The sequence below is a fragment of the Chlorocebus sabaeus genome, chromosome 14 (assembly GCF_047675955.1).
Source record: "Chlorocebus sabaeus isolate Y175 chromosome 14, mChlSab1.0.hap1, whole genome shotgun sequence".
In the NCBI taxonomy this organism is placed as follows: domain Eukaryota; kingdom Metazoa; phylum Chordata; class Mammalia; order Primates; family Cercopithecidae; genus Chlorocebus; species Chlorocebus sabaeus.
Genome location: NC_132917.1, coordinates 102879854 through 102902034, shown reverse-complemented (window position 1 = coordinate 102902034; position 22181 = coordinate 102879854). Strand labels below are relative to the sequence as shown.

The following is a 22181-nucleotide window of genomic DNA, read 5'->3' as shown; positions in this document are numbered from 1 at the left end:
GATGAAGGATTTTCTTCATCCTTCATCATATTTGTTGGTTTCTTTTGTTTGTGTGTTTGTTGTTGAGACAAGAATTAGTCTTGATGCAAAGATGATGAAGGGAGTTGCAAGAATATGTTCTCTCCTGTGGTTTTCCTAGCAAGACACTCTACAGAGTAAAGGTAGCACGTGTTAAACAATCAATGAGTTCTAGACAGTTGTGTGGTAACCAAGGAAGAGCCACCATGAGAGGCTCCCAGCAATCAGCCTGGCAAGCCACAGGGTGAAGATATGGTTTGGCTCTGTGTCCCCACCCAAATCTCATCTTGGATTGTAATCTCCATGTGTCAAGGGAGGAACCTGATGGGAGGTGATTGAATTACGGGAATGGTTTCCCCCATGCTGTTCTCGTGATAGTGGGTGAGTCTCAGTTTTTTTTTTTTTTTTTTTTTTTTTTGAGATAGGGTCTTGCTCTGTCACCCAGGCTGGAGTGCAATGGCACAATCTTGGCTCACTGCAACCTCCGCTTCCCGGGTCCAAGCAATTCTCCCGCCTCAGCCTCCCGAGTAGCCGGGATTACAGGCGCTGGCCACCACCCCCAGTTAATTTTTGTATTTAGTAGAGACAGGGTTTCGCCATGTTGGCCAGGCTGGTCTCGAACTCCTGACCTTAAGTGATCCACCTGCCTCGGCCCTCAAAGTACTGGGATTACAGGCATGAGCTACAGCACCCAGCCAGATCTGATGGTTTTAAAAGTGGCAGTTTTTCCTGTGCTCTCACTTCACTTCTCCCACCTGCCACCATGTTAGGTGCACTTGCTTCCCCTTCCAAAATGATTATAAGTTTCCTGAGTCCTCCCCAGCCATGTGGAACTGTGGGCCAATTATACCTCTTTTCCTTATAAATTACCCAGCCTCGGGTATTTTCTTTTCCCTCCCTCCCTCCCTCCCTCCCTCCCTGCCTTCCTTTCTTCCTTCCTTCCTTCCTTCCTTTCTTTCTTTCTTCTTCTTTCTTCTTTCTTCTTCTTTTCTTCTTCTTCTTCTTTCTTCTTCTTCTTTCTTCTTCTTTCTTCTTCTTCTTCCTCTTCTTCCTCCTCCTCCTCTTCCCTCCTCCTCCTCCTCCCTCCTCCTCCTCCTCCTTCTTCCTCCTCCTCCTCCTTCTTCCTCCTCCTCCTCCCTCCTCCTCCTCCCTCCTCCCTCCTCCTCCTCCCTCCTCCTCCTCCTTCCTCCTCCTCCTCCTCCTTCCTCCTCCTCCTCCTCCTCCTCCTCCTTCTTCTTCTTCTTCTTCCTTCTTCTTCCTTCTTCTTCCTTCTTCTTCTTCCTTGTTCTTCTTCTTCTTCTTTCTTCTTCTTCTTCTTCCTTTTTTCTTCTTCTTCTTCTTTCTTCTTCTTTCTTCTTCTTTCTTCTTTCTTCTTCTTCTTCCTCCTTCCTCCTCCTCCTCCTCTTCCTCTTCTTCTTCTTCTTCTTCTCCTCCTCCTCCTCCTCCTCCTCCTCCTTTCTTCTTCTTCTTCTCCTTCTTCTTCTTTTTTTTTTTTTTGTGAGATGGAGTCTTGCTCTGTCACCAGGCTGGAGTGCAGTGGCGCAATCTCAGCTCACTGCATCCTCCACCTCCTGGGTTCAAGCAACTCTCTTGCCTCAGCCTCCTGAGTAGCTGGTATTACAGGTGCGCCACCATGCCCGGCTAATTTTTCTTTTTAGTAGAGCTGGAGTTTCACCATGTTGCCCAGGCTGGTCTTGAACTCCTGACCTCAGGCAATCTACCCACCTCAGCCTCCCAAAATGCTGGGACCACAGGCATGAGCCACCTTGCCCAGTATCGGGTATTTCTTTACAGCAGTGCAAAAACAGATGAATACAGGTGACTACCTTGCCAGCTCCCACACTACGCTTGCCTAACCTTTCCCTGCCTCAAGAATAGGGGAGGTAGTGTGTGAGTACTTTACTTAGGTGATCTCACCAGATAAACCCCTTTTTCTTTCTCTCTTCCCCTTTCCATTCTCTTGTTCACCATCTTCTTCTCTCTCTTGTTCACCATCTCCTTCCTAATCTCTGCCAAGCCTCATTCCTTTCTATCAATCAAGAAAGACCCATATGAGGCGCTGTAGGCATATTTCTGTATTTTTTTACAATTGAATTCATGTTACATTATTTTATTTTATTTATTTTATTTATGTATTTATTTATGTATTTATTATTTTATTTTATTTTATTTTATTTTTTTGTTGAGACAGAGTCTCACTCTGTCACCCAGGCTGGAGTGCAGTGGTGTGATCTCAGCTAACTGTAAACTCCACCTCTAGGGCTCAAGTGATTCTCCTGCCTCAGCCTCCCAAGTAGCTGGGATTATAGGTGCACACCACCACGCCCAGCTAAATTTTTTGTATTTTTAGTAGAGATGGGGTTTCGCCATGTTGGCCAGGCTGGTCTGGAACTCCTGACCTCAGGTGATCTGCCTGCCTTGGTCTCCCAAAGTGCTGGGATTACAACCGTGAGCCACTGACTGGCAAATGTATATACAAAGTATTATTTTGATACAATTTAAAAAGATTTCCCCTAGCCTTTTCATTTACCATTAATATTTATGCTAAATTCTGCTTTGATTTACTCTAATATATTTTAATCACGGACCTCTGGGTATACCTCATTCCATAAAAAAGCTAAATGTATTTATTTAAAAATCTCAGCTTGCTTCTCAAAATGAGTTTCATGACACTTTTTCCATAAGATACAAACACAATTTCACAGATAATAAAGATAGCATGGTATTATTACATGTGCAGTAATATGTCTCTGATTGGTAAAACTTTGGCATGATAGTACATCATCTGGTGTAATACAACGCAATGAACATTGCGTCGGAATGCAGAAGTACCTTAAGGAAATAGAGTGAGTATCCTGCATTCGATCTTTCACGATTTCCATGTCTTTGGGTTGATGTTTACTCAGTTGATATCTGCTCAGTATGTCTGTATTTCTTAGTGAAGTAAACCAGTTTCCCTGATCCCTGCCTTCAGTCTACAGGCATGGGCCTAAAAGACACCCTGGCCATGACGGATGGGGCCATGAGAATTCACATGCTCTCCCCAAGAATTTCACATTGAAACTGAAATACGTGGAGTTAATGCCTATGTGTTATAGATGGAGTCAAACCAAAGTGTTTAGCATTGGACATCACTTGGGAGATGCAGAGTGGCTGTTTTCTGAAAACAAGGAAAGCTGGTTTTCAGAGAGAGAGAGAGAAAAGCAAGGAATGCAGACAAGAAATGAAGAATGATTCCTTCAGACCCTGGCAGACAACCTCCCAGGCTGGTCCCAGTTCTTCCAGAAACACGGCTATGTCCTTGCTCTTGGGTTTCACGAGGCCCTTCTGAATATTAACTATAATTTTTCACTTGAACAAACCTGGCCCATACCTGATCCTGGTGCTTAAAATCACCAACTCATAACTGAGCGCCTCTCACTCATGCCTGTTAGTAAACTGTTTTTTTAGATTCAGTCGCTATTGCCAGGTACAGCACTTCTCTATTTCATGTCCACTCGTTCATGACTGTGCACATGTGTGCACAGGAGAGAGGGAGAGAGAGAGAACTGACACAGAAAACTCTGACTTCACTCTAAAAGTTTTAGGCCTGGATCTCAGCAGGCCTGACCCAGAAATGCAGGCCCTCCATGTCTCACACTCATAATGTTCTCATGAGACAGAGGCGTGGAATGGAATTCTGCCTTATTCGTGGAAAATTACATCTATAACTGCCAAAGGGCCAAGCTATTCTTATTTACTGACCAATATGTTTTCTTCTTCCAGGAAGGCCAGGCCCCTATGAGATGGACACATCTTTTCTTTGGCCTCATTTCAAAGTATAGCATGGAAACCAGTCCATGGCCTTAAGGTGGCCCAACCCCGTGTGTATTGATTCAAAGGGTGATCTTAGGTACCGGGAATCCTATTTTTGAATGTCTGAAACAAACGTATATCTTCCAGGGCTGCCCTTTTCTTGATTCTGGTTGCCTGGCAGCTTGACAACTTTAAAGGAGGGACGTCTAATACCTTGAGGTGAAGAAGATGAAGGCTGAGAACAAAAAAGGTGTTGCATGGCGTTAAACTCCAGTATAGAGTTTAAGTCCATAGCAAGACAATAGCCTAAGCAAAAATATCATTAGCTGTAATATGTGCAATAAGAAAAAAAATGCTGCCAAATAACTAGGACCTACTATCCACTGCAAGATGCATCCTAATTTCAGAAATATTAAAATGTGGTTTTAAAAAATGTGCTAGGCTTTGTTGAGAGAGAGAAAGGGTATTTTTTTTTGAACTCCCCAAACTGGGCTTGACATCCCAAGAGTTATGGAGGAAGACTGGACCCATAAACCCTAGAGTGAGCCAGGCTGGACTTAGACAGTGGAGACCTTTTGACCACACAGCCAGGGAGGCCCTTCCTGTAGAGCTAGAGGGAAGATCTGCAGAAGGAGAAAGAAGGAAGGCAAGAGTTCAGCTCTGATGGTCAACTCTGGAAGGAGTAGAAGCTGAGTCACCAGGCTGGCAGAGGAGCAGCCTGGAAACGGCAGTCCCCTTCCAGAAAGCAGTGCTCAGTGACACCTGGCTCCACGGCTGCAGGGGCTGCCTCTGGCAAAGTGGAGGAAGCTGACAAGAATTCTTAGGTGCCGAGGAGGGGAATAGAAGTTGCTAGAGAAACCAGAGGAACGGAAGAGGCCTGGAAAGAAACCAAGGGGTTGGCGGAGGCACATCTGCAGGCAACAGCAAAGTCCACGGTGGTCAGCACCGGGTGGCTAGATGTCCCAGACCCCTGGGTCAATGACATACAGGGCACAGCCTGCAGCAAGGACCCAAGGGCACAGCATGGCCATTGACCAAGCAGAATGAGCCATCTCCCTGGGGCCAGCTCCATGATGACAGCCTAAGAGGCAAACCCTGTAGGACACAGATTGACACTAGGGCCCGACAGGAGCAAGAGGAAGAGTCCCCAGGAAGCTGCTTGCCAAGACCTGCTGAGATTTAAAGTGAATTGTGACAGATGTCATATGTTCCTATGTTCCGCTAAAAACCTGGATGTGGACCAAATGTGCCGGAGCTCATTTACTGTTGCATTTGATCATTAAACCAATTTTATTGTGTGCACACCATGTACCAGGCAGGGTTCCAGGTACTTGAGGTGTACCTGGGAACAAATCCGACATCACTACCCACCTGCAGAGCGTGGAGGGATAATACACGGCAAACATAACAGCAAAGGGGATTGTGTAGTGTGTGCAAAGGTGAATTGAAGAAAACAAGCTTCTGCTTCAGGAAACCTGAATTGAGAGCAAATTGGTGTTTAGTTATACAATACATGTTTCCCATCTAAGCCTCACATTTTATGCTGGAATTGCCTGCATCTGTGTAACACTGAAGGACAGAAAAATGAACGCAACACAGGCCCTGTTCCTAAGACATTGACAATTCACCAGTGAGTTTACACAGTGAGCTTCATGGAGGCAGGAATTCCGCCTTTCCTGCATGTCACAAATGTTTACTAAGCACCTAGTAAAATACATGCCAAGTACTTGGCACATGCACACAATGCACACATGACACACATTCATGCAACCCACACCCACACAGCACATGAAACACACACAAAACACACACAACAGACACGTACATTCACACCATACATACAACTCATATACAACATATGATATACACTGACTCAACACACATGAAAACCCACACACACATTCATAAAACTACACATGAACACCCACACACTCAACACGTACACTTACACAACGCACACATCAAAGGTTTCATGCTAAAGACTTTTCACTTTTTTCACTTTAAAGACCACTGAGGGCTATAGGTTGACCTGGCCAAAGAAGCACTGAAAGTTAATTATACTGAGGCAGTAAATGAAAGCTTTGATACCTCAGGGGGAGGTTTGCAGACTGAGCCATTTCAGGAGATCACCACTTGTCCACCTGAGTTCCCAAAGGGGCCATGACAGAGTTCTGAGAGGGGACTAATGACCACAAGAATGATTTACAGAGAGTAGTGTGGTGGCTGCCAAGGAGGGAAGGAAGAAATGGTATCAAAAGGTATACATTTTTCATCATGAGATGAATAACTTCTGAGGGCCTAATGGACAACGTGGTGACTATAGTGAGTAATACTGTATTGTACACTTGAAGTTTGCTAAGAGAGTTGATTTTAGCTGTTCTCACTGTGCACACACAAAACAGGCAACTATGTAAGGTGACAGGTGATCATTCCATAATGTATACATACAACAACTCCTCATGTTGTATACCTTAAATATACACAATTATTGTTGGTCAATTGTACCTCAATAAAGCTGAAAACTAAGATAATAAAAGAAAATCTACCGATGGAACCACAGCTAATAGTCTGGGGTTCTTATGTAACTTTTGTTTAAGACTCTTCAAACTACGTCCCTGTTAGGCTGAGAAAGCCACTGAGCCCCAAGTGGATCAGGGATCCTTCCCAAGCCGTGGTGTTTAATGAGTGCAACAATTGCATTCTGAAATTGCATCATTGGTATCGCAGTTCCAGAACTTAATCTCGTGTAGTTAAGTTTAAAACAATAACCTACTGACCATACAAAATTTCTTTTCTAATTTTCAGCAGACCAAAGGAAATACAATTTGGTTTCCATAGCAAATATTCCAACTTCATGAGGGAGTACAAAGTGTTTTGAGAAGAAATGCCCTCCATGGACAAAGGAATATTTCTGAAGTGCAATAAAGAACTTACAGTATCACTAGATATGCTTGAATTATCGAAGAGAAGTTACCACCCAACATCAGCATGAAGTTACAGTGTTTACCACCATTACCCTCCCATAAATGTTTTCATTGCTCTACACAGCAGATATAACCTCAGATACACTTATTTTGAGTAATCTAAAATAAATGTGAGATGGATAAAAACCAACTATTTTTCCTTTTCTATACCTGCACTCCACACACTTCTGTGACCAGGGATTGAAGGGATGTCAACGAATACTCTGCCACCAGCTGAATGACACCAGCTGAGTGTCCTACAATTCAATTCAATTCTGATACTAACCAGAGTTAGCACAGACCTCAGGTCGAGGGTTCAGTCCCCCAAGACTGCCCCCTATTTCAGACACCAAATACAAGAGCCAGGTTGTCACCTATATGTCTGACTGACTGGCTGTAAACCAGGGTTCCTACAATGCCCTCCTTGGGTTTGATAATTTGCTGGGATGGCTCACAGACCTCAGGGAAACACATTTCCCAGCTTATTATATGCTAAAGAATATGATCAAGGATACAGAAGACAGCCAGATGAAAAGATACGCGGGGGGGGGGAGGTGTATGGGGGAGGATGTGCGCTTCCTTGCCCTCTCCGGGTGGGCTACCCTTCACATGTTCAGCAGCCCTGGAGCTCCCCAAACCCCAGAGTCCAAGGATTCTTACAAGACTTTGCTACTTGAGCATCACTGATCATTAACTCAATCTCCAGCCTCCAGGCCTTCCCAGAGGATGGGGGTAGGACTGAAATTCCCAAGCTTCTAATCTGTTCTTTCTAGTAACCAGTCTCCACCCAGGAGCCTCATTAAAACAAAAGATTCCCATCACCCAGGAAATTCCAAGAAGTCAGGAGCTCTGTGCTGGGAACCAGGGCCAGAAATCAAATATATATTTTGATTATGTCTCTATATATAATATGTATATATATGTATATTTCCTATATATATATTTCCTATATATATATATTTAGAAAAATTATATATTTTTTTTCTTATTCCTTTACAAACGTATTCTTCACCATGCCAGAGGACTGATTTTGATGGAAAACTCCCAGGAAGTCACAGTTTTGGTACTCTTCCAAGGTCCTAATAAACGAAGGTAACTACGGAAACTCAAGCACTCGGAACACTGGGCAATGTAAACGCTGTCTGCCCGGCAGGGTTCCCTCACACGCAAACACCATTTCTGAGAAATCCTTAGGACACCTCCCCGAGGGGACCGCACAGACTCAGACCACATCTAAACAAGCCACAAGTTTGCTCCAGTTCTCTTTGGAACGGGTGAGATTCACTGGAATAAATAAATATGCAGCGAACAGGCCAGAAGAAAGTTAGGACAGATATTCAGAAATAGCTCTTTGTGTACAGAAATAACTGAAGGGAAATGTTGGCAGCTATTTAAGGATCCAAGAAGTTGGAAGACACTAAACAATAATATTTGCATCCATTTTATTTTGTAATGTCAACAGGACATGTCCATGCCTGCAGAGGCCACAAACAGCACCAAATCACTGATGGGAGAGGCCCACGGTGACCCCCCGCCCTGTTCTTTCCAGCTGTGTTTCATCAGCTTCTCTTCCTTCATCCGTTCATGGGGATGACAATGTCCACCTTGGGGAAAGCGCAAGCATATGGATGAATACAGACCGAGTCCTTGTTGTGGTGGTTGGCACTCAGGGCTTTGTGTTGTTGTTTGGTCAAGCCAAAAATAGAGAGGCACCATGATTGCAGGCGTACCATTAAGTACAGTAAGAATGTCTTCCTAATCCAAAATTGGACATGCGGTTTGATGAGAAAAGGGATAAACATGAGATGGTGTTACCCAATATTTAAAACCAAGACGTCAATATTTTATTTTCTTAGTTAGTCATGTGTCTCAGATTCATGTCATTAAGCATTACCTTTTATTATAAAAGTCATTTTTTCCTTCCCCACTTATCATGAGAGTCTTTCAAACTCAGCCAAACACGTCACAATGGAATTATGAATGAACACGAGAACAGTAAGAAGTAGAACTGAGAAGTTAGAGACATGCAAATTTTATCTAGGAAAATGTTACCAGGTCATAAAGAAGACAGTAGGACCAAGAGTAGAAAGTGCTAATGTAATTTCACCATTTCCCCTGCTAGAAGGAAAAGTGAACCCAAGAGGAAGGCGGTTTTCAGCACGGGTGGATGACCTTTCTGCTGCTGCTGTTGTTTTGTTGTTATGGTTGTTTGTATCCTCTAATGTTGCTAACACAGTACAAACCACCCAATTGAAAATCAGACTTGGAAAAAGTGATCTCAACTTTGCGAAAGTTGACCTCCCTCTACTCTTCTTTTTGGCTAATCACTAACAGCACTTATGAACTTTATTACAAATAAAATTATCAGAATACATGCCAGAGCAATTAGATGTAATAAAATTAATCCAGAAATGCTATTTGCAGAAGAGTCAGCCATTTATGCCAAAATCTGGCTTCCCTTAAATTTTATCTTCGTATTTTGAAAAGGAAAAGCAAAAGCAGTTACCATATTTACTTGAGAGTCAACACAGCCAAAAAATTTTAATGCCATGCTAAGCAATCCAGTCTCCGAACATCCACACTTCTTTCTATCTCCAGGGTTCACTGTTATTACTTGCCAAGATTATGTGGGGGAACAAGAAAAGCTCTTAAACTTTTTTCTCAGCATGGTGGTTGAAGAGAGACAAAGTGTTGGAAGCTAGAGAAATGGAGAGATGTCGAAGGCAGCAATGCATTGGGGGACGTCTGAACCATCCCAACCCAAGGCAACTCACCCACCTCGTCAATGCAAAGTTGAGGATACTGCAACTATGCAACCTACATGGGCCACACAGTGAGACAAAAACACAATTTCCTTCGAAATAATCCAGATTCACCATATAAATACTCCTGAGCAAGCTTCTACTTGCTGTTTGCTGCAAGCTTAGATGTCAAAACCTGCCATGCAGGACTCCACTCCCTCCCAGACAAAGCCCAGACCACTCAGTCTAGCATTCCAGATGCTCCTCAATCTCCCTTGATCCTACCTTTTGGAACATGTCCCTCTCCTTGCCCTTGATGGGCTTATGTTTACTATGTACCAGTTTCCTTGCAAGTTTCCCTAATCTCTACCTCTTTTCTTGCTCATGCAGTTTCCTCTGCCCAGAATACAATCCTTCTTTCTCCTCCAGCTCAAGTCCTCTTCTTCCTCCTTCTTCCCCTCCAACACCTATCCTAAATACTGTACCACTTCTTTAGGGTTTTCCCACCCCTCCAGTAAGGAGAAACAGGCAACTATCTCTCCCTGCTCTGAAACCTTGAGGTTTTCATCTCCCCGTCTCCGATGGCACTCTGCAGCCCCTACTCTGTATTGCTTGAGTTCTCTCCCCTGCTGCTCGGTTAATATGCTTAAAAGTAGGCTGAGATTGAGTACAGCTTGAACAGAGAAGATGTTTAAATATTTGCCAAATAAATGAAAGTGGCTACGTTTATACAACTTATATCTACAGTGCCTTAAAAAATTGAAAGCACACTTACTAGGTGGAGAGCCCTTGATTACTTCCAGTACAAAGGTTTCTGGGGAAATAGTCCTAAATTCCCCCACCAGGTGAGATTTGGCAACCACTATGGACAGGTTTGGTCTAACCAGCTTCTTGTTTACTTGGGTAATGTACTGACTCGGTGACTGTCTACTTCTCGGGTCAGTGGTTCTCAATCCACATTATACTAACTGCACAGTATGATTACCTAAGGAGTTTAAAAAGCCAGGCCGCATGCAGTCCCATCACATTAGAACCTCTGGGGTTAGGATCCAGGCACCAGTGCTTAAAAGGCTCCCAGGTGATTACAATATGCAGCCGGGGTTGACAACTACTGGCCTAGATGACAAAGAGTAATTCCACACAGCAGACATTTCCCCTATTTGTATGTCACTGAGGCAGCAGCAATGTCCACTTTCAACACTGACGTGGCGGACTGGGGCCCAGCCAAGAAAGAGAGTTCAACTCTAGAGGCTTATGTTCACACACACTAGGTTTCCCTAGAACAATAGTTTACAATCTGGACATCAGTTCCAGACTAAAGTCAATGTCTGCCTCTACCTCCAATCCAAAGCATTTTTTACCTTCCTATGAGCCTAGGTTCTATATATATATACACACACACACACATAAATTATGTATATATATACACACACACATTAGACATATACACATATATATTATACATATATAAATATATATATCACATTTCCTTACCAACTTATATTTCAGCTAGAGAAAAAAAGAAGCTTAGAGTTCTGATCTTGCAGTTACATAAATCCCAGAGTTTGAGGTTGATGATACAGATTCAAGCACAGTGAGTGATACCGAGTGTAATTTCCCACATTATCAAAATAGCAAAAATGTAACCCCCCCCCTTCACCCTGTGAGTCAGTCCAGAAACCCACTGTGTTAATCTTGAGAAATGCTTAAACCTTGAGGGAAATTTATTCAAAGAGGTTGTCATGGCAGGTTCACATGAGACTTTTTAAATCAAGTAAGTTCCAGTACACATTCCCTCACTGTTGACAATCATCACATATTTTCCCTCCAGGAAAGAACCCCTGTGAACCTCGCGTGTGGTTTTACAGATTCTTTAGCAGACAGCTGACACTATTTGTGAAACCAAGTTTCCCCATGGACTCCATGCGGTGTGTTTAACCATTCCAGAGAAACACCTACAAAGTCCCTACTTTATTTGAAGTTGTACTTTATTGTGATATGCATTTCATGTGTATTAATTTGGGCTTCAATATTATATACTGATCATTTCAGTAATCATATCTCTTTTCAAAACTAGTTTATGGGTACCATGCACCAATTTGGATAACTCATAGAAGTGGCAGAAGAGAGCCTGAATGCACGCTTGATATGAATGGACTCAAAAGCCAGTGCCCAAACAAATATGACTGCTTGAAGGACATCTGAGAAAGAGCTCTTCCATAAACTGGTGTTTCCCTTCCTCATGTTCCTTACTATTTCAGCATAATGATGTGTGCAGAGCTGAGAGAGTCCAACAGACCCATGTTCAAATTCTGACTCTTGTTTTTGATCTGCCGCAACCTGAAGAAACTCACCTGCTATTTTTAAGCCTCAATTTCCTTAGAGACAAATCAAAAATCATAAAGCCTGCGTAAGGAACACAGACAATGTGTAAAGCTCCCAGACATCGTGGGGAGGAGACGGATGGCTGCTGATCCTGGCTGGTTCTAGAATAGCAGATGAGGTGGGTACCCGGGCTCCAGGACGAGGAGGCTGAGCGTCATTGGTGCAGCCTCCAAGATTGGCTACTAATCAGCCTAGAGCAGGGCAAGTGAGACTAAGGAGACAGCAAATAAAATCGCAGGCAATGAAAAGTCTAGAAAAATTGTTCCAGAATTTCCAGTCAAGTTCTACCCTCTCACTAACTCCAGGAATAGAATGAGGGAAGCCACATCAATATTCAGGGGGCATAATCATGGCTTTGGAATGTTTTGCTTTTGTGGCCCATGTTGGAATATGTTATTGGTGTACATGACCAAATGGCTCTGGTCACCAAAAGCAACACCGCCTCCCTCAGACAAGAAGAGACTCATGGTTAAGACGTTCAGCATTTTTGGAGAAAAGATGGGTAACTTATAAGCACATTCACCACTAATAATTTCTCCCCAAAGGATAAAAGGCGGCAAACTTCCACAAAAGACACAAATGTGCTTTGAGCCTATTCTATAGCAATGGCTCATTCCCTTGTTCATTGATTCAGGAAACAGACCTGAAACTTAGTAAAATCCTTAGTCATACCATTGTCACCGGCTGCTTGAACACAGTGTCTTAGCCTGGGCTGCTGTAACAAATGATCACAGATTGGATGACTTAAGCAACAAATATTTGTGCCTTACAGTTCTGGACACTGGAAGTGTAAGATCAAGGTTCTGACAGATCCAGTGTCTGGTGCGGGCCCACTTTCTGGTTTGCAGACAGCTGACTTCTCATTGTATCCACACATGGTAGAAATAGAGCTAGCTAGTTCTCTGACCTCTTCTTATAGGGGCACTAATCCCATTTATGAGGGCTCCACCCTCATGACCTAATCATCTCCCAAGCATCCCACCTCCTAACTCCATCACTGGGATTAGGGTTTCAACATAGGAATTTAGTGGTGGCTTGGGGGACACACAGATATTCAATCTATTGTACACAGATAAAGGAAAACCCAAAGCCTAAAAAGAAAATCTATTAATCTTAAAGTATTTATTTCCATTACAATTTCAAGTTTTATAACTACATTTCTAGACTTTTCTATGGTAAACACACCTTTTGCTGCCTCTTTTACCTGGCATTAGCACTTGACAACCCCCATCCCATGTTGCATCTGATTGGGGCAATTCTGTCTGCGTTGAGTACCTGGAATTCACCAGAAGTCCCTTCTCAGAAGCAAGCCCTGCCCTCCTTTCCCTGGACTGGGAGGTGAAGCTCACTGAAGGGGGTGAGCTGACTTTGCAATCGTCCCACTTCCTGCCCAGATGTTCCCGTGTCCGTGGAAACCTGATCCATCAGTACCTCCTCAGGGCCAGCAGTTCCTGAGACCTCCCCCAAACACCTCCCACAACACACACACTCACACTTGCACACACAACACACACACACACATATTAATCCCCACCCTGTGCTGGTCACAAATGACAGTTTATGACAGTTTTGCTTCCAAAATGGGCCTGAGTGTCTTATCAACAATATTTTATCTCAGTCTCCTGTGTTTCTTCACACAATGGAAGCACCTCTGGGCTTAGAGTCACCAAGACCCTAAGACTGGTAGAGTACACACCCCTTCCCCAGAGCCGTGACAACACTACAGACTCATAAGCAAAGCAGCCTCATCATCATGGAACCAGGGTGGCCAGCATGAAAGACGATGCATAGTAGAGACACTCTCCTCAATGCCTTCCCCGGGTGGTTGGGCTTCAGGAATTTTGTTCTATTCTGAGCACAGAGAGCCATGGCCTCAGATTTCAGGGGTGGGAGGAAAAGTTCCAGTTCTCTTTGCCCACTCAGTGGTCCTGAGGAAAGCTCTTAGTTGGTCACCTCTCAAGTTAGAAAGATAACCCTACCTACACCTGGAGAAAAGGATGTCAGAGAAGCCCTACTTGCGGCTCTCTCCCGAGACCCCATCCCTGAAGGACTCCCTGGCACCAAGCAGGCCCCTGGGGCAGATTTACCCGGGCTCTGGTCCAGAACCTAGAGGTGGCTAGGTCCTCTTCACCGCCCCCTTCCTGCGTTCCTTCTCATTGCTGACATTTGATTCTATCTCGCAAATGGACTATAAGCTGCTCTGAATTTTCTTCATCTTTCTATTTCCCCTTCCATTCCTTCTTCCTCTCACCATCCCCAGCACTTAACACAGGGCTTAGCAGAGGTTGGACATGCAATAATAATCTGTCAAAATTATCAGTCAGTTTATTAATGCATGAGATAATGAATGAGAAAGCCCTTTATAAACTGAGTTTTATTTCGGAGAGACGTAGAATGTATTTTCGTAAAATGTCTCCACTTGTCTCACACGGAGGACAAGGCTGGCCAAGAGAAACAGTGTTCTGGTTGCCAGCCCTATATGCAATGTAAGCCCCATCGTGATCTCCTGTGGCAAATACAACACAGTCTGACAGGTGCTTGTGTATAGAACCACACCTCCCTGGTGTCATTCAGGTGGGCATTTACATCTACAAGGTAAGAGTTTACAGACCTTGGCACCATCTTCCCAGCCCATGACTAAAGTCAACCTGAAACTCACAATAAAAGCCAAACTCCTTACCATGGCCCTAAACGCCCCCCATCCTCTGGCCTTTGCCTGTGTCTCCGGCTCACCTTGGTCTCCCTTCCACTCTCTTCACTGGCCATACATAGAGCTGCTTTCTGCTCCTCATGCTGGGCTTCTATGATCTGCTTCTTCTGCCCTCTGTCTGGCTGGTTCCTTCTCATCCCAATCACCAGGCTAATGTGGATCATGGCTCCCTAGTCGCTGTCTCTGCAGCCTTTTGTCTCTGTGTTTCACAGTGCTCAGCCCACGGGAGCCAACTCCTGCGGCTGCCTAGCTGTTTTGTGCAACCCTGGTGGGGTCCACTCACCCTTGTGCCATCCCATGACTGGACACACAGCAAGGTCTCAAAACACAATCATCAAATGAAAAAAGTTGTGATTGCAAATGGTTTTAAACCAATTGAATAGATGCCCAACCTGAGTCAACAACGTACATGTCAAACGTGGTTGTATTTGCCACAAGAGATCACAATGGGGCTGACACTGCGTGGGTCATGATATGAGATAGGAAAATTCAGAAAACTTACTAAGTTTGCAGCTTTTTCCTTTGAGACTGCCAAAGTCTAATAAAAACCAGTTTGTTAGCAGGCACTGTTGACAAGCACATGGAAAAGCATTCTTTCAAACATTCCTGGTGGGGGTGTTAATTGGTGTAACCTGGTAGGGTGGGGGTGGGTAATTCTGAAATACATATCGAAATCACAAGTGTACACAGCCTCTGACCCCGCAATTCTGCTTCCAGGAATTTAACCAACAACTTGTAAACACTTCCGCAAAATTACAAGGGCAGGCTGTTACTGGTTGCAACATTGGCTGAAATAACAAAAAATTACAAACAACCTAAATGTCCACTGAGAGGCTGAAAATGCACCTCCTTTGATACAGCCATGGATCAAGGTACAGAAGGTGCACACTATGAGTATGAAAGAGATGGAAGAAAAAACTAGAAACTATTAACCAGACTCACCTATTGGTGACGAAGAGGGAAAAAAGCGTCTGCAGAAAGGGAAGAGAAGGACACTTCCCTGAGGAACCTTTTAAATTGTGTTACCCCTTCAAAAGCAAATAAACCACGTGTCATCTGCTCAAAAAAATTAAAGAGTTTCAAAATCATATGGAAAAGTTTAACCAAAAAAAGTAAAATTCCATTTTATAGTCTTTTCCCCCGTTTTATAACTGGAAACACTAAGCAAAGGAAAGGGAGATAAGTTGCCCAGGAGAAATGAAGCTGCCCTTAGCTCCCAAGCTAGCACTCACCATACTCCATCCCAGCCTCCTTGGAGACATTCTCTGGAGTTCCTTGCTGCAGATATGGAGGGTCAATAGACAGGAAATATAAAGAAATATCTCTCAATATTTTAAACGCCCATCATATCTGGGTTGGTGTGATAAATTGGAGGGTCCTGCCAGGGAGGATCTGGTCTGAAAAATCAAATCCATTTCACATTGGCCCATGTGGGTTCAGAGAAGCTGAGGCTGAGCCCTGCCTGATCCCCAAGTTGAGGGGTTGTTGTGGCCGAGTTTTCAGGTTCAACACCTCCAAATGCAGTAGAACTGGACTCTCAGCACCTTTGGATGGAAGAACCGAGTACATCAGCACTCAATTGTCCAGGCCAGCGTGGCTCAGGGGCTCAGAAGGCAGATAGACTTGGTGCAGGCTGATGGATCTCTCCTCACTAGCCCGCGGCTTTGGGAAACTTACTGAACTTCTCAGGGTCTCAGCTTGTCTGGACCTAGAGTTGGAATAATGTTTCAAGGTTGTGAGAAAGATTCAAGATAATATATTTAAAGAACCCAGAAGACTGCATGTTCCTTTAGTAGGTGACTCAATAAATGGTAGTCATAGGCGCACATAAACAGCACAAACATCACCAGTGGCCTAAAACCATGTGACATTGTCCGACCTACCTTCACTGACCCACAGGCTCCAGAGTGAGCCTGCCTGCACTCTAATTCCAACTCTGCACTAACTACTGGTACAACCCTATAAATCACTTCTCTGTGCCTCTGTTTCTTAATCAGTAAAATAAAATACTAGTACTGATTATTTCATACGAGAAGTACTTAACACCAGGTCTCCTACCTAGTAAGTGCTGTATTACATATTAGTTTTTATTATTACTATTCAGTGCCAAGTTCAAACCATGACTAAATGTCAGTTTGGTCCTGATTTTTGCAGCCCAGCACTGAGCTGGGAGTCAGAGTGAAAATCGATGCCTCCTTAAAGTTTTTGATATTCATGCCAAGTCCATGACACTTGCACCTATAAAGACAGAGTTCTCCATTTTCCTGGTCCTATCCTTGGCTTGCATTCATTTGTTTAATATCCTTTCAGAGCGTGAAAGGTTTACTCAGTAGAAACTGAGACTCACCCAAACTAAACTAAATAACGAGTTGCCCCTAGAAAAGCTCCATTTAGGTTGTTTTTTTTTAATCTTCTGGGATTCCTTTTTGGAATATTCCTTTCTCCACAGAACTGGGTAAATATGTTTCTACCTCCCTTACATTGACTCATTTGAGAAACATTGATTGATCCCCCCTGTGGGTGTCAGACCCCAAAGCAGGCCCTGGAGAGAGGTATACACACGAAACCAGCCCCTGTCTTTGAGGAGCTCTCAGTCCACTGGGGAGTTGAGCAAAGCCCATGGATGATGAGAATTCTACAGGAGGGGGATGGCTGGTTTTCCTCTAAGTGAATGGAATAGATAAGCAACAAAATAGAAACCTTTTTAATCTAAAATGTATCCATACACTGCTGGAACCCACCAAACACTGTTACTGAATCTAAGAACCAAGAAACATAGAAATATGTTATATACCACACCACACACATACACATACACACACACACACACACACACTTCCCAAGTTTATAATTAGAAGACGTCAAAATTTCGGCATGCAGCTCTCCAGAAACTATATATTTTAGAAGGCAAGACTTATCACTAAACTTTACAGTAACAACAATAATAATAACGCCATTTTGCATTTTTACTTTTCTACTATTCAAAAAGCTTGCCTCTATCTTGCCTCTTTATAATCCCAGTACTATCTTGTGAGTTGGTTAGCACAGGCCTTCTCTCTAAATTTTATAGCTAAAAAGGAGACAAAATCACAAAGACTGAGGTTTGCTCCAGGTTACTCAATCAGTAAAAATTCAGAGCAAAAGCATTCAGTTCTCTCGCTCTCTCAGCAGACTTTCTGAGAGACATCAAATGAGGTCAAAGTCCTCAGAAATTAGGTTGGCAGAAGTTACTGTAAGAGGTGACTGCCTTGGCAATGAGTAACCAAAAAAGACGAGAGGCTGAACCCAAAGGGGCAGAATTGGAAGCCAGCAGATTTTGCAAAGGGTTTCCTTAAGGCAAATTAAGACAACAAAATATACCTTTGCCTATTATCAGAGTAGTACACTTTTCAACAAATTATAAAACCTGATGCCGATGAGAGTGTTAGAAAAGGTTCACACAGTGCTGGTGGGCATGTAAATTAATAAAACTTTCCTAGGATTAATTTAGCAGCAGGGATCTAGAGTTTCTAAAATGCCCATGCTCTTTGACCCCTACAATTCTACCTCTGGGGATTTATCTCAAGGAAAACTCATGAGGAGATGCAAAGGTTTAGCTGCAAGGGTGTTAGTTTTAGTACTGTTAATAAGAGAAAAACAATCAACCACCTGCCAACAGGATTTAATAAACTATCTATGCAATGAAATGGAAAAGCTTTTGTAAAAGCAAATTCATTCTCATGACAAGATGCTCGTAATACATTGCTGTGAGGTAAAAGGAGATTACCGAATAGCATGTAGAGTACAAGTATATTTCTTCAAACCGTAAATGGACTTAGAGACAAATGTACCTACCAAAATGTTAACAGCGTTTATCTCACAGTGGTGTGTTTTTACTTCTCGTCTTTTACTATTATCTCTATGCATTTTTTTAAATTTTATTCTTGACAATGAGCTTGTGCTGTTTGTGTAAATGTTTCAAGGACGTATTTTAGAAGTATACCCTCACTATTCTTTGAGCACTTACGTCAAGTTCTCCTCCTAAGTAAACTAACAGTCTTGTGCCCAATTGGGTTTGTCAGTTCAATGATTAACAACAGCATGTAGCATTAGTAAAGGTCATAAGAATCTTTTTAAATTCATCACTGCCACTAGGCAGATCAAATTTATCTCAAGCAGTTTTCTTGGTTCTTTCTGGACAACTTTATCTTCTTCCTTTTCCTAACGGATCAACACATTTACAGTAAACACCAATCTCCTGCATCGAATGCACACACACACAGATACACACACAGACACACACACACACACGTCACTGTTCTCCAGCTGTCTCACAGGTGAATGCCATGACTCACCAAACCAGTTGATCCTTAGCTGTATTTTTTGAAGCATCCTTCCCCACCATCCACTCCTCACACCCTCACCAACACAACACAACATTCACATTTTACATAAGCAATAAGGAGTTATAAATTGAATTGAATAAGCTTCATTTGGTTCTCCTTTTTGTTTTGTTATTTTCTTTCCTTGATCCTTCAGGTTCAGTCCCATTTTCTCATTCTGATGCACAACAACACTATCAGTAGGAATTATAGGGATCAAGGATAAATGGAGATCAAGGATAAATTATGGAGATCAAGGACAAAAATGCAAGACAATGTTTATAATCCCCTCTGAGAGTGCATGGTCTTCTCTATAGCTGTAGGTGCAACACTGGCAAAGCTTCTGAGTGGGGGAAAAAAAACATGATCAGGCTTTTAAGATCACCTTTGAAGTCCTTATTGAAGAAAGTGTATACAAGTTTTGCCAATACAATGCATTATACCTTTAAATGAAACCAATAGAGGCTGCTGTTAATAATATAACACCTGGGTGCAGCACACCAACATGGCACAAGTATACATATGTAACAAACCTGCACGTTATGCACATGTACCCTACAACTTAAAGTATAATAATAATAAATAAATTAAAAAATAATAATAAATAATATAACACCTTCAGGCCGGGTGCAGTGGCTCACGCCTGTAATCCCAGCACTTTGGGAGGCCGAGGCAGGTGGATCACGAGGTCAGGAGATGGAGACCATCCCGGCTAACATGGTGAAACCCCGTCTCTACTAAAAATACAAAAATTTAGCTGGGCATGGTGGCACGTGCCTGTAGTCCCACCTACTCAGGAGGCTGAGGCAGGAGAATCGCCTGAACCCGGGAGGTGGAGGTTGCAGTGAGCCAAGATCGTGCCATTGTACTCCACCCTGGGTGACAGAGCGAGACTCCATCTCAAAAAAGATAAAAAATAAATAAATAAAAAATAGCACCTTCAGTCAAACACTGGGTGAGATTACGCCTCTCTAACATTGTAGAAGCTTAATGGAAAGTGATAAAACAAGTCTCAATTCTTACAGTAATAACAGTCTTATAAAACGACTTCATTTACAATGCCTTTCACTTCACATCTCTCACCACATACCAAAAGTCAGGTAACTATTTGTGGTTTATAAGTAATATACAGTTATAAAGCATATTTCCCATATATTTCATAGTTAAGTCTTCCATAGGTAATCACAGTTGATCTCTTAATATGGCTCATTAACACATCTTAAACACGTCTACACTCTGTATAACACATACAGATAACACATACGCTCTGTATAACATACACATATAACTTCAAGAAATCCTTAAAATGTCATTTCAACAAACAACATAACATAACACAACATAACATTACCTTTTATCAGATTCCGTTTGTCTTTCCTAAATACCTCATTAACGTGTGAGTAAACCCCAAAAAGGAGGGAAAAAAATGCAGAAGCAAAAAACCTGCAGTGCAATTAATCATCTTACCATCTCTGTTCATCCTTGGGGCGTTTGGGAATGGCTGGCCTCCCAGGAGGTGGAGAATGTCGGGGTAATCCGACAAGGTCTCTTTTCCCAAATGAAGCCTGCTGAGCTGATGTTGGTTATTAAAAACGAAAGTGCGTTTTGAAATCAGCCCTGGCTAGAGTTGTTCATTCAGGTCTGTGCCGCAGCAGACTGACAGCTCACATCTTGCCAGACGCCCCAGCTGGTGCGGAGGCTCAAAGGAAGGAGAAAGTGGGGTTTTGGAGATGGCTGTGTCACAGCCTCTGAGGCCTTTAATCCCTTGGCCATGACACATCTGGGGAATGATGAACAGGAAGCTCAGAGCCAGGCAGACAGCCAGAATCACTCAGCAAACATGCCAGATCCTTAAGAAACACCAACACCCACTATGGCACCAACACCCTCTACCGCACCAACACCCGCTACTGCACCAACACCCGCTACTGCACCAACACCCGCTACTGCACCAACACCCGCTACTGCACCAACACCCACTACTGCATGGTAACCTCTAACGCTTCCCGAAGCTGGTGCTTTCTCTCATGACTTTGTGTTGAACCTGGACAAGGTCTGCTGGCTGAATCCAGCTCATTATCATGTTCCCATCATCAGAGTATTGACCGGTGGGTCCCAGGTCTGTGGTGGCATAAGCTTTCCCTTTCTGCCTACCTCCCAATCCTGACAGCAGTCTCCCTAGAGGCAGCCCAGGCCATGCTGCAGGACTCTTTATTCAGGTCTGCTCATGTCCTAGATCCCGGCCACTTCTCATCGTGCCCACCACCCCTGCCATGTGCGCTGAGAACTCTGGAAGTCTCCCTTCACCACACCCTGGAGGTAGGGTGACCACTGATCACCCCGCAGCTCATGGAGATGAAAGCTGGAGCCTCCGGCTTCCACAGACACAACCAGATCCACCTAGGAGAGCTGGTGCTGCCAAGCCGCCTCCTTTTTTTTTTTTCCTGAGACTGAGTCTTGCTCTGTCTCCCAGGATGGAGTGTAATGTCACAATCTTGGTGCACTGCAACCTCTGCCTCCCAGGTTCAAGCGATTCTCCTGCCTCAGCCTTCCGAGTAGCTGGGACTATAAACGCCCGCCATCATGTCTGGCTAATTTTTGTATTTTTAGTAGAGATGGGGTTTCACCATGTTGGTCAGGCTGGTCTGAAACTCCTGACCTCAGATGATCCACTCCCCTTGGCCTCCCAAAGTGCTGGGGTTACAGGCATGAGCCACTGCACCTGGCCTGCCTCTTATTTCTCTCATACCCCTTCCTGTGCCCTGCACTCAGATGAACATTCTCAACATGATACAGAGTCCAGCCTATCACAATGCTACTCAAAAATCTGCAGTGTAGGGAGGAAGAGTCAAGCCTCCAATTCTAGCATTCAAGGCCCGCAGACATCTGGTCTCACACACTTTCCTCTCATTGTTCCATTACCCTTTCCAAGAACCCTTTGTGCTCACCTGGATGGGCCGCCTGCTGACCCTGAGAGGCACTGCTCAAACCTCTGCTTCAATGCTCTGCAGCCTCAATTCTGCCACTGCCGCTCCTTACCCTAGTCAATGTGACACCACCCAGCACGACACAGCCCACCTCCTCTTTGCTCCTTCTCCTTCTTTCCAGTTTTCACCACCATTTGCTCAAGCAGACCCCTACTTAAGCATCCTGGTATGATTTTCCCGACTCTGAACCTGTGCCTTCTCTCTGTGATGATAACGGAGAT

At 43.6% G+C, this 22181-nt stretch overlaps 1 protein-coding gene across 1 annotated transcript in view; it reads right to left on the bottom strand.

The window, feature by feature from the left end:
• The window catches only part of IL1R1 (interleukin 1 receptor type 1), a 74899-nt gene extending 54193 nt beyond the window's left edge, over positions 1-20706 (bottom strand). Inside the window, exon 1 of the mRNA XM_008008243.3 lies at positions 20441-20706. The gene's annotated coding sequence lies outside the window, so the exon portion shown is untranslated. The remainder of the gene's footprint in view (positions 1-20440) is intronic.
• Positions 20707-22181: the final 1475 nt, after the last annotated feature.